We start from the raw sequence: 7,715 nt of genomic DNA on the forward strand, positions 1-7,715 counted from the left end.
ATCCATCCATCATTATATGAACTTTTTCCATCCATCCATCCATCCATCCATCATTAAATCTGTCTAATTTTCCCATCCATCCATCCATCCATCCATCCATCCATCCATCCATCCATCCATCCATCCATCCATCCATCCATCCATCATTAAATCTGTCTAATTTTCCCATCCATCCATCCATCCATCCATCCATCCATCCATCTATCTTTACCTCCATTGACACAGTTAATGTCTTTAGAGGTATTTTGTAAGGGAGACAGTTGCTTGCAGCAAACAAGACACAGGAGATAAAAGATATTTGTGATGTGTCAGGCAAAGAAAGAGGAGTATCCTCTGACAGTTTTTATTTTGTGGTGGGAGACTGAAGCGCAAGTGCTTTGAAAGCTGTTTTACAAAGAATTCATGTGTCACTCATAACTTGCACATGACAGCCACCTAAAAGATTTGAAGAGATCCACTTCTGACAGGCATGGTGGCATCACTGTAAAACCCTCATCTATTTTTCCATCAGGAGTACAATCTCTTTGTTGTCGGATAGCATAGATTACATATTCTCTCTTTTGAAAAATGTCAAGAATTCCTCAAATTCCAGGGGAGATACTGCTGAGACATTTGCATGTGCACTAAACCCAATGTTTAGGTATCGCTGCTACAGGGCATCCTGTCTTTCTCTGACAGGACGGCTGGTGTTTCCTGCCACAATAGATTGGTCGGCTGTCTCTGCAGTAGGCGAGTGGGCTGTGAAGAGTGTGTGCAGGGGGTGCCGGTGTCTTGCCAAGACACCGACCTTTTCAAAGAGGCAATCGATGAGGCCCAGCACCGGGGCTCCGGAACATTCACGCCTGTCAGATGGGTGCGAGGAAGTTCATACAGACAGCAGTGGTGTGCTAATTGCTCAGGTTGCTGGCGCCCCTACTGTTTTGGTAAGGGTCTGTGTCCCTGTGGTCTCCACAGCAGCCTTAGGGGGGCTACAATTTCACACTGAAGTCTTGCCAAAGCATGCTTATCTCCATATGAGACCACACCTACAACCGACACTCTATTAGCAACGTAGCCATGTGCCACTACAAGAACAGATGCTTAAACTGTAGATTGAATAAGATTTCTGTACAGAATGTAACACTGTAAACCCTAATGTTGTCTTTACTTAAACAATCAAGTAATGTTGACTAAACATTACTTAAAATTTTGCATTTTGGCCCTGTCACTTAAAAATATGAGTTAATTTAACTTATTTACCTTCAAAATGCATCAACTTAAGATTTCAAGTGTTGTGAGCTCAAAATCATGATTAATCCTTTGGAGAAACTCAACGTCACTCTGTTCTTTCTTTAATGTGATTGGTCATGCAAGGAATTCTGCCTAACAACAAGAGAACAAAACCACTGATTGGTGGATTACAAAATTCGTCCTTTTGACTTCGTCTGTTTGGTTGCTGACACAACATTTCAAGACGGAAGTTTTTCTTCGTGTACTATGTTGGGTAAGTAAAATTGTGTAGATTTAAAGTTATTTTGTGTGATTTCTATTTGTGAAATATGTTAATTTAAACAAACTAAACGCAGCCATAATTACAATATTTCCCGGACAAACTTTGCATAGCCATCAAGTAACGTAACGATATGGATTTACGATGGTATGATAACGGAGATATCAAATGATTTTTATTTGATTTGTAATACAAATCAAATTGCAGGTTAATTGTGTGTTATAATAACATTGCTACTATAGCTGAGACGAATTAGGCTAACGTGATGTTTCATAGATGGTGAAATTACAGGCCATCTTCACACTGGTCACCAGTTAATTAGCTACCAAGTGATTTACGTTACTTATTTAACAGCCATATCTATCCGATAGTCATTTTTTAGAGCCAGAGACCTTTATTTGCATGTTTAGGTTTATTTTGGATAACATTGTAAGATTACCATCTTAATTTTAATATAATTTTCTCTGTTTTTGCACTGACTTTGTTAAACTTAATATTTTCAACTTTTTCTGTTACAGGTGATGTGAGATAAGAAGATGTGGAAATGTAAGTTACATTTTTGACTCCGCAAGAAAAGTAAATTAAATTAAAATCATGTGGTTTTACAACAATTTGAGCATGAGTAAATGAAAATATTTTTTTTTTTGTGGTCCATTCCTTAAACATGAAAAAGCAGCATTATTTCTTAGCCTCTTCATTATTTTCTAATTATTTCTTAGCCTGTAAAGAATTTCTGTGTAAAAGCATATGTGATTATGTCTCCTGGCCTTGTCTCCCCCCAGGTTTGCATGTTCAACAGAATTACGGACAAAAATCTATAGCAGGGATTCTATGAAAACCTGGACAGACACAGTTCACGGTTCATGGACCTTTTTAAAACCAGAAGGGGGACTCCTGGTCAGCACTTGTTGAAGGTTTTACAGCAAATAGAGGTCCGTAATTATTTGTCTTATTTAACATAACTTAAAGGTACTGTATAGTTCACCCAAAAATGGAAATTCTGTCACCATTTACTCACCCGCAAGTTGTCCAAGTTGTATGAATTTCTTTGTTCTAGTGAAACAGAATGGAAGATATTTTAAAGGAATGTTTGTAACCGAACAATTTTGGGGCACCATTGACTTCCTCAGTGTTTCTTTTTAGTATGTACATGTCAATGTTGTCCCAAAACTGCTTGGCTATAAACATTCTTCAAAATATCTTCCTGTGTTCAGCTGAGCAAAGAAATGAATAAAGATTTGGAACAACTTTAGTAAATGATAACATAATTTTCTATCATCCTTTTTAACTACCCTTTTAAAATTATGTCATTTATTTAATTTATATTTCATATCAGTAATCTTTTATGTATGATAGACAATCTTAATTTAAATCAAATATTATCATAACAATGCTTAAAGTAGATTGGCATTAATAGAATTTCATGTTTTCCTCTAAAGTCAGACCAGCCAACTGAGGTCTGAACCCTTGTTCTTCGAGGACTGCCTATCATGCTCGGAGATGAAGACTCTTCTTTCTTCAAGTCATGTCTAGTAAGTACATCTGTTCTTAAAAGGGATAGTTCACCCAAAATGTATTACCCCGTGGTTTACTGACCCTCAAGCCATCCAATCAGAGTTATAATAAAATGTATCCTGGCTCTTCCAAGCTTTATAATGAGAGTGAAATAGGGATGAGATTTTGAAGCTCAGAAAAGTCCATCCATCCCTCATAAAACTGCTCCACATGGCTCCAGGGGGTTAATAAAGGCAATGTGAATCCATGTGTTTGTGTAAGAAAAATATAAGTTTTACATTTAACTTTTTTAAATGTGGCATGTTAAAAGCTCCGCTGCTTTCAAGCTGTGTGTCACGTTCGTTCAGCGGCCTCTTTTCTCTTCGACAGCTTTCAGCCTCAACTAAATTAATAATTTCAGCCTCAACTAAAATTCTAGCGGTGGAAAATTACATATTGTGCCTTTAAGGTGCATCATACAGCACATCACTTGTGCTTTTTCTGTAAGTTGAATATGGTCCACTGGAAGCTGGATATTTTACTTTAAAAAGTTTTAAATATGAATATTTTTCTTACCAAAACCCATTGAGTCAATTCAGAAGGCCTTTAACAAACTCATTAAAAGGCCTGAGTGTGAGTACATTTTTATTTTTGGGTGAAGTATTCCTTTAATATACAAATGTAGCCAACTTTTTTTGTACAAGTCTTCAAAATAATAAACGTAATTTATAATGCACACTTTAAGAAGTGTATACCAAATTCTTTGCAGGAAGCATCTACATTTACATAAATTCAAATGTATAAATGTCAATATAATGTTGGATTAGGGTTAGTGATTTTTTTTTTTTTTTTTTTTTTTATATACTTGATGATAAACCTTTGATTCCTGATCACAATACTATATTTATACATGTTTTTTCACTAGGTGTCTGATCATCGCAACACTATCCTTGATGTGCCAGTGGGGATCTTATTCGAGGACACTGATCTTCAGCCCCCCAACTCCTTGCATTTGACTTCTTCAATTGGAATAATTCTTGAAGGCCAAGTGGTGATGGACAAAATGCAGGACCTCCCACAGGCAATCGGTCTTCTCTTCGGTCTGATTTATGCACTAGACCTGAATTACACAATCCTGAATTACACAAAATCACTTGCCAACTCGTTTGATTTCATCCAGCATGTACTAATGACAATGGGACAGAATGCTCTCAAGCCTAGAGTGCAGTCTCTAGCAAACCAGCTCTTTGCTTAAGAAACGTCACTGTGACACTTTAACACCACCCTCTGTTTTGGGTTTTTCCCCATCGATTTACTCCATTATCCATTTATGAAGAATAAAAAGTATGTTTAAATAGTTAAATGCACAGAGTTCTACAATTGATGTGCAGTATTTAATTTGGGATATTGTTACCATTGTTACACCTCTGTGGTGTGGTTGCGACCCGGTAATATTTCCATTACAGTATAGTTTGTACTGTAATATTGTGACATTTGGGCCAAAGACCTCCAAAGACATGTTCAGTATGTATTAGTTTAGTTTGAGGTGTTTGCAGAAAGCTTAAATGGTGAACTGTAGTAAGACCGTAGTTCTTATGTTTAGCCTACATGTTCAGGACAATAACAATTGTGAGGTATAAAAAGTGTAATTAAGTGCACAGAGTTGTACAATTGATGTAAGTGCACTAGTTAATGTTGAACATTTTTACTGTTGTTACCACCTTTACAGTGTGGTTATGACCCAGTAATATTTCCACTACAGTTTGTACTGTAATACTGTGAAACGTTGGTGAAAGACAGTGTTGAGTATGTTTTATTTTAGTTCACTATGTTTGCACAAAGCTTAAACTGTCAAATCTAATTATGTTTACATTAACATAATTGTGATACTTGAGTAAAGTATATATTGCATAGTGTTGTACTATTGATTACTGTTGTACTACACTAGTTAATTTTGTTACCACCTATACAGTGTGGCTGTGACCCATTTCCATTACAGTATAGGGTTTACTGTATTTTCATTAATATTGTGACATTTTGTCAATAAAAAGTCAAAGATTAAATATGCTGTTCATTGTTTTACTTCAGATTGGTGTGCACAATGTGTGCAGTCAGGTGTACTTAAATATATAAGTAAACCTGAAATGAATACCAATTTAAGTGAACATAATCGTTTAAGTACATTAAATAAGCACCAAGTTTGGTGAACTGAGCGATTTAAGTAAAGTCTACAAAACCGCCAAGTTAAATAAACTTAAATATGTAAGTTTTGGTATGCTCCATTACTCAATTAAATTGAGGCAACGAGTTTACTCAATCAATTTAGTTCAGTCAACTTATTAGGGTTTTCAGTGAAGTGGAAAACTCACTGTTGCTGTGCTGGAGTGTTGTGGGTGGTTGCTAGATGGCTGCTAATCAGATGCTTACTAGCTCAAGTCTGAAAAAGCTGCATCCAAAAGCATATGCTGTCTCATAGGTAATACATTTTGCACCTTCTACATCCACCAGCATCAGCATCACAAATCCTTTCCCGTGGCCTCAGGGGATAGTAAAGTGTCCATCAGACGCTGAAATCTTGCTGGAAGTAGTGGGTCATCATTTTCTGACATACTGCTCGCATCACATACTGTTTTTCGCTTACTATATAGAAAGGAAGTAAGCATGTTTGGACACAGGGTCTGTGATATTCTGGACTCTAGATCTGGCTTGGGTTTCTCCTTCAGTGAAATGCCTGTTCACACCAAGTATATGACAAATATTCAGTGTGAAATATATTTTAATTTGAATGAATGGTTGTTAATGCGTCTGTTCAGATCAACACAAACATTTGCATTGCATCTATACAATGTATTTTTTGGTTTATTTTTTGGCCAACCAATAAAATTGAGCTGTTACTTGCATAAAATACGACTTGGTGGCTCTCACATTTTGAGTATGAAAGAATTTTGCTTCACAGACACAGACACACACACACACACACACACACACACACACACACACACACACACACACACACACACACACACACACACACACACACACACACACATATATATATATATATATATATATATATATAGCTACACAAATGTTTTTGGACAAATCAAATTTTCACTTCTCATCCAGTTTGTCATTCGTCAGTATATCTAATTTGTCCATACATCCATCATTATATCTATCATTGTCCATCTATCGATCTTAGCAAAGTTCTGTTATAGCACATTTTTCTTAAACAATACTCATGATCTGAGCTATAATTTGTCATTAACCCCCCCCCCCCCCCAAAAAAAAAGATTAACACATAGTATAAGGGGCTCTTACTTACTCTTAAGAATGAGAATAGTGAAGTTTAGCAAGCACCACTAACAAGATTAAACTGTGCTGTAGCTATTATTCATGACATCCTTTCATTCCTTCCAGGAAAATATATAGAGTTTACTTTGCAAAAATAAATAAATAAATAGAGTAAGTCTGCAAATATATTGTAAAAAAGGTTTTTTAAGATGAAAATGGACTTTTTTCTGTGTCAGTGGTCGATGCTCTTGGATCAAACACTGTACTGTTGCTCTTGTGCCCGGGTCCTCTTTGGTATGTAAATTAATCTTCTGCTGCTTTCTTCATTCAAGCTCTAAGTGGTAATGTGGAGTCTCCATTTGAGGGAGCCTCTGGAATCAATGCAGCCATTTTCTAAAGTCTATAACATGCTTCCAATGAGAATTCACTAAAAATGTGTTATATTATATATGCATTCTCAGCTATACTGCTAGTTTCCTTTGGGCCAAAACATGATTTATTAATTTTTTTTTAACCTGCATGCAATATCCTTGCTTTGAAATAGCTACATAATTTATCCTTCCTGAATAACTTGGAGTGCCAACCGCCACATACTTCTGTGATTCACAGATCTAAGCCATGTGAATACTAGACTCCATCTGTCAGGTTTTCCATATCACCATAGGCTTCTGGGCTTGTGCATCATGGAGTCTGTATAACTGTATCTGTGATGAGGTGAGAAGGATAGTGGCAGGTTGCCTGGCAGTTGGGCTCCTTCTCCTAATGAGAGAAGTCTGCATCATTATCGATTGACCTGGTCACTGGATGCGTGTCTCTGACTCTTAATGGGATGATGGGGTGGCTTGCTGAGAGAAGGAAGAATGCGCCAGCAGTGGGCAAGCACTGAATTGTGCGTGGGCAACAAGAGAGTGGAAGTGAGTGAAATTATGTGGATGGGTCAGTGTTTTTAAAAGGATTTCTCTACAAATCTTGTTTCAGGTAAAATATTACAGGTTAATTCATTCTTTTGCAATTTTTTTTTAATATAATTAAAACATATATAATTCTTTTTAAAAAATATAATATAATACAATATAAAAACAACTTTTCCACTTTGTCATTGCTAAACCACTTCTGATTACTTCATCTATAATGCATGCCATGAGGTATTCCAGTATTTCTATGCAAATTTCGTTTCAGGTATTTATTTATTTATTTATTTATTTATTCATCTATCTCAGAAATGCCTCTTACTATGAAGGCTAAATTTGTAGCATTGCACAATTTGACCTGTGTATGTATGCGCGCACACACACACACACATACACACATATATATATATACATACATACATATACATGTACATGTACATGTACATGTACATATACATATACATGTACATATACATATACATGTACATATACATATACATGTACATATACATATACATGTACATATA

At 36.0% G+C, this 7,715-nt stretch overlaps 1 long non-coding RNA gene across 1 annotated transcript; it reads left to right on the top strand.

Annotated features, from left to right (window-relative positions):
- The first annotated feature begins 1,125 nt into the window (after window positions 1-1,125).
- Window positions 1,126-4,112, top strand: LOC109073907. Its single transcript, XR_006157366.1, has 5 exons — window positions 1,126-1,483; window positions 2,008-2,035; window positions 2,272-2,421; window positions 2,929-3,021; window positions 3,909-4,112. It is a non-coding gene; the product is annotated as an uncharacterized LOC109073907 (long non-coding RNA).
- The last annotated feature ends 3,603 nt before the right edge of the window (window positions 4,113-7,715 follow it).

This window comes from Cyprinus carpio, chromosome B19 (assembly GCF_018340385.1).
Source record: "Cyprinus carpio isolate SPL01 chromosome B19, ASM1834038v1, whole genome shotgun sequence".
Lineage (NCBI taxonomy): Eukaryota > Metazoa > Chordata > Actinopteri > Cypriniformes > Cyprinidae > Cyprinus > Cyprinus carpio.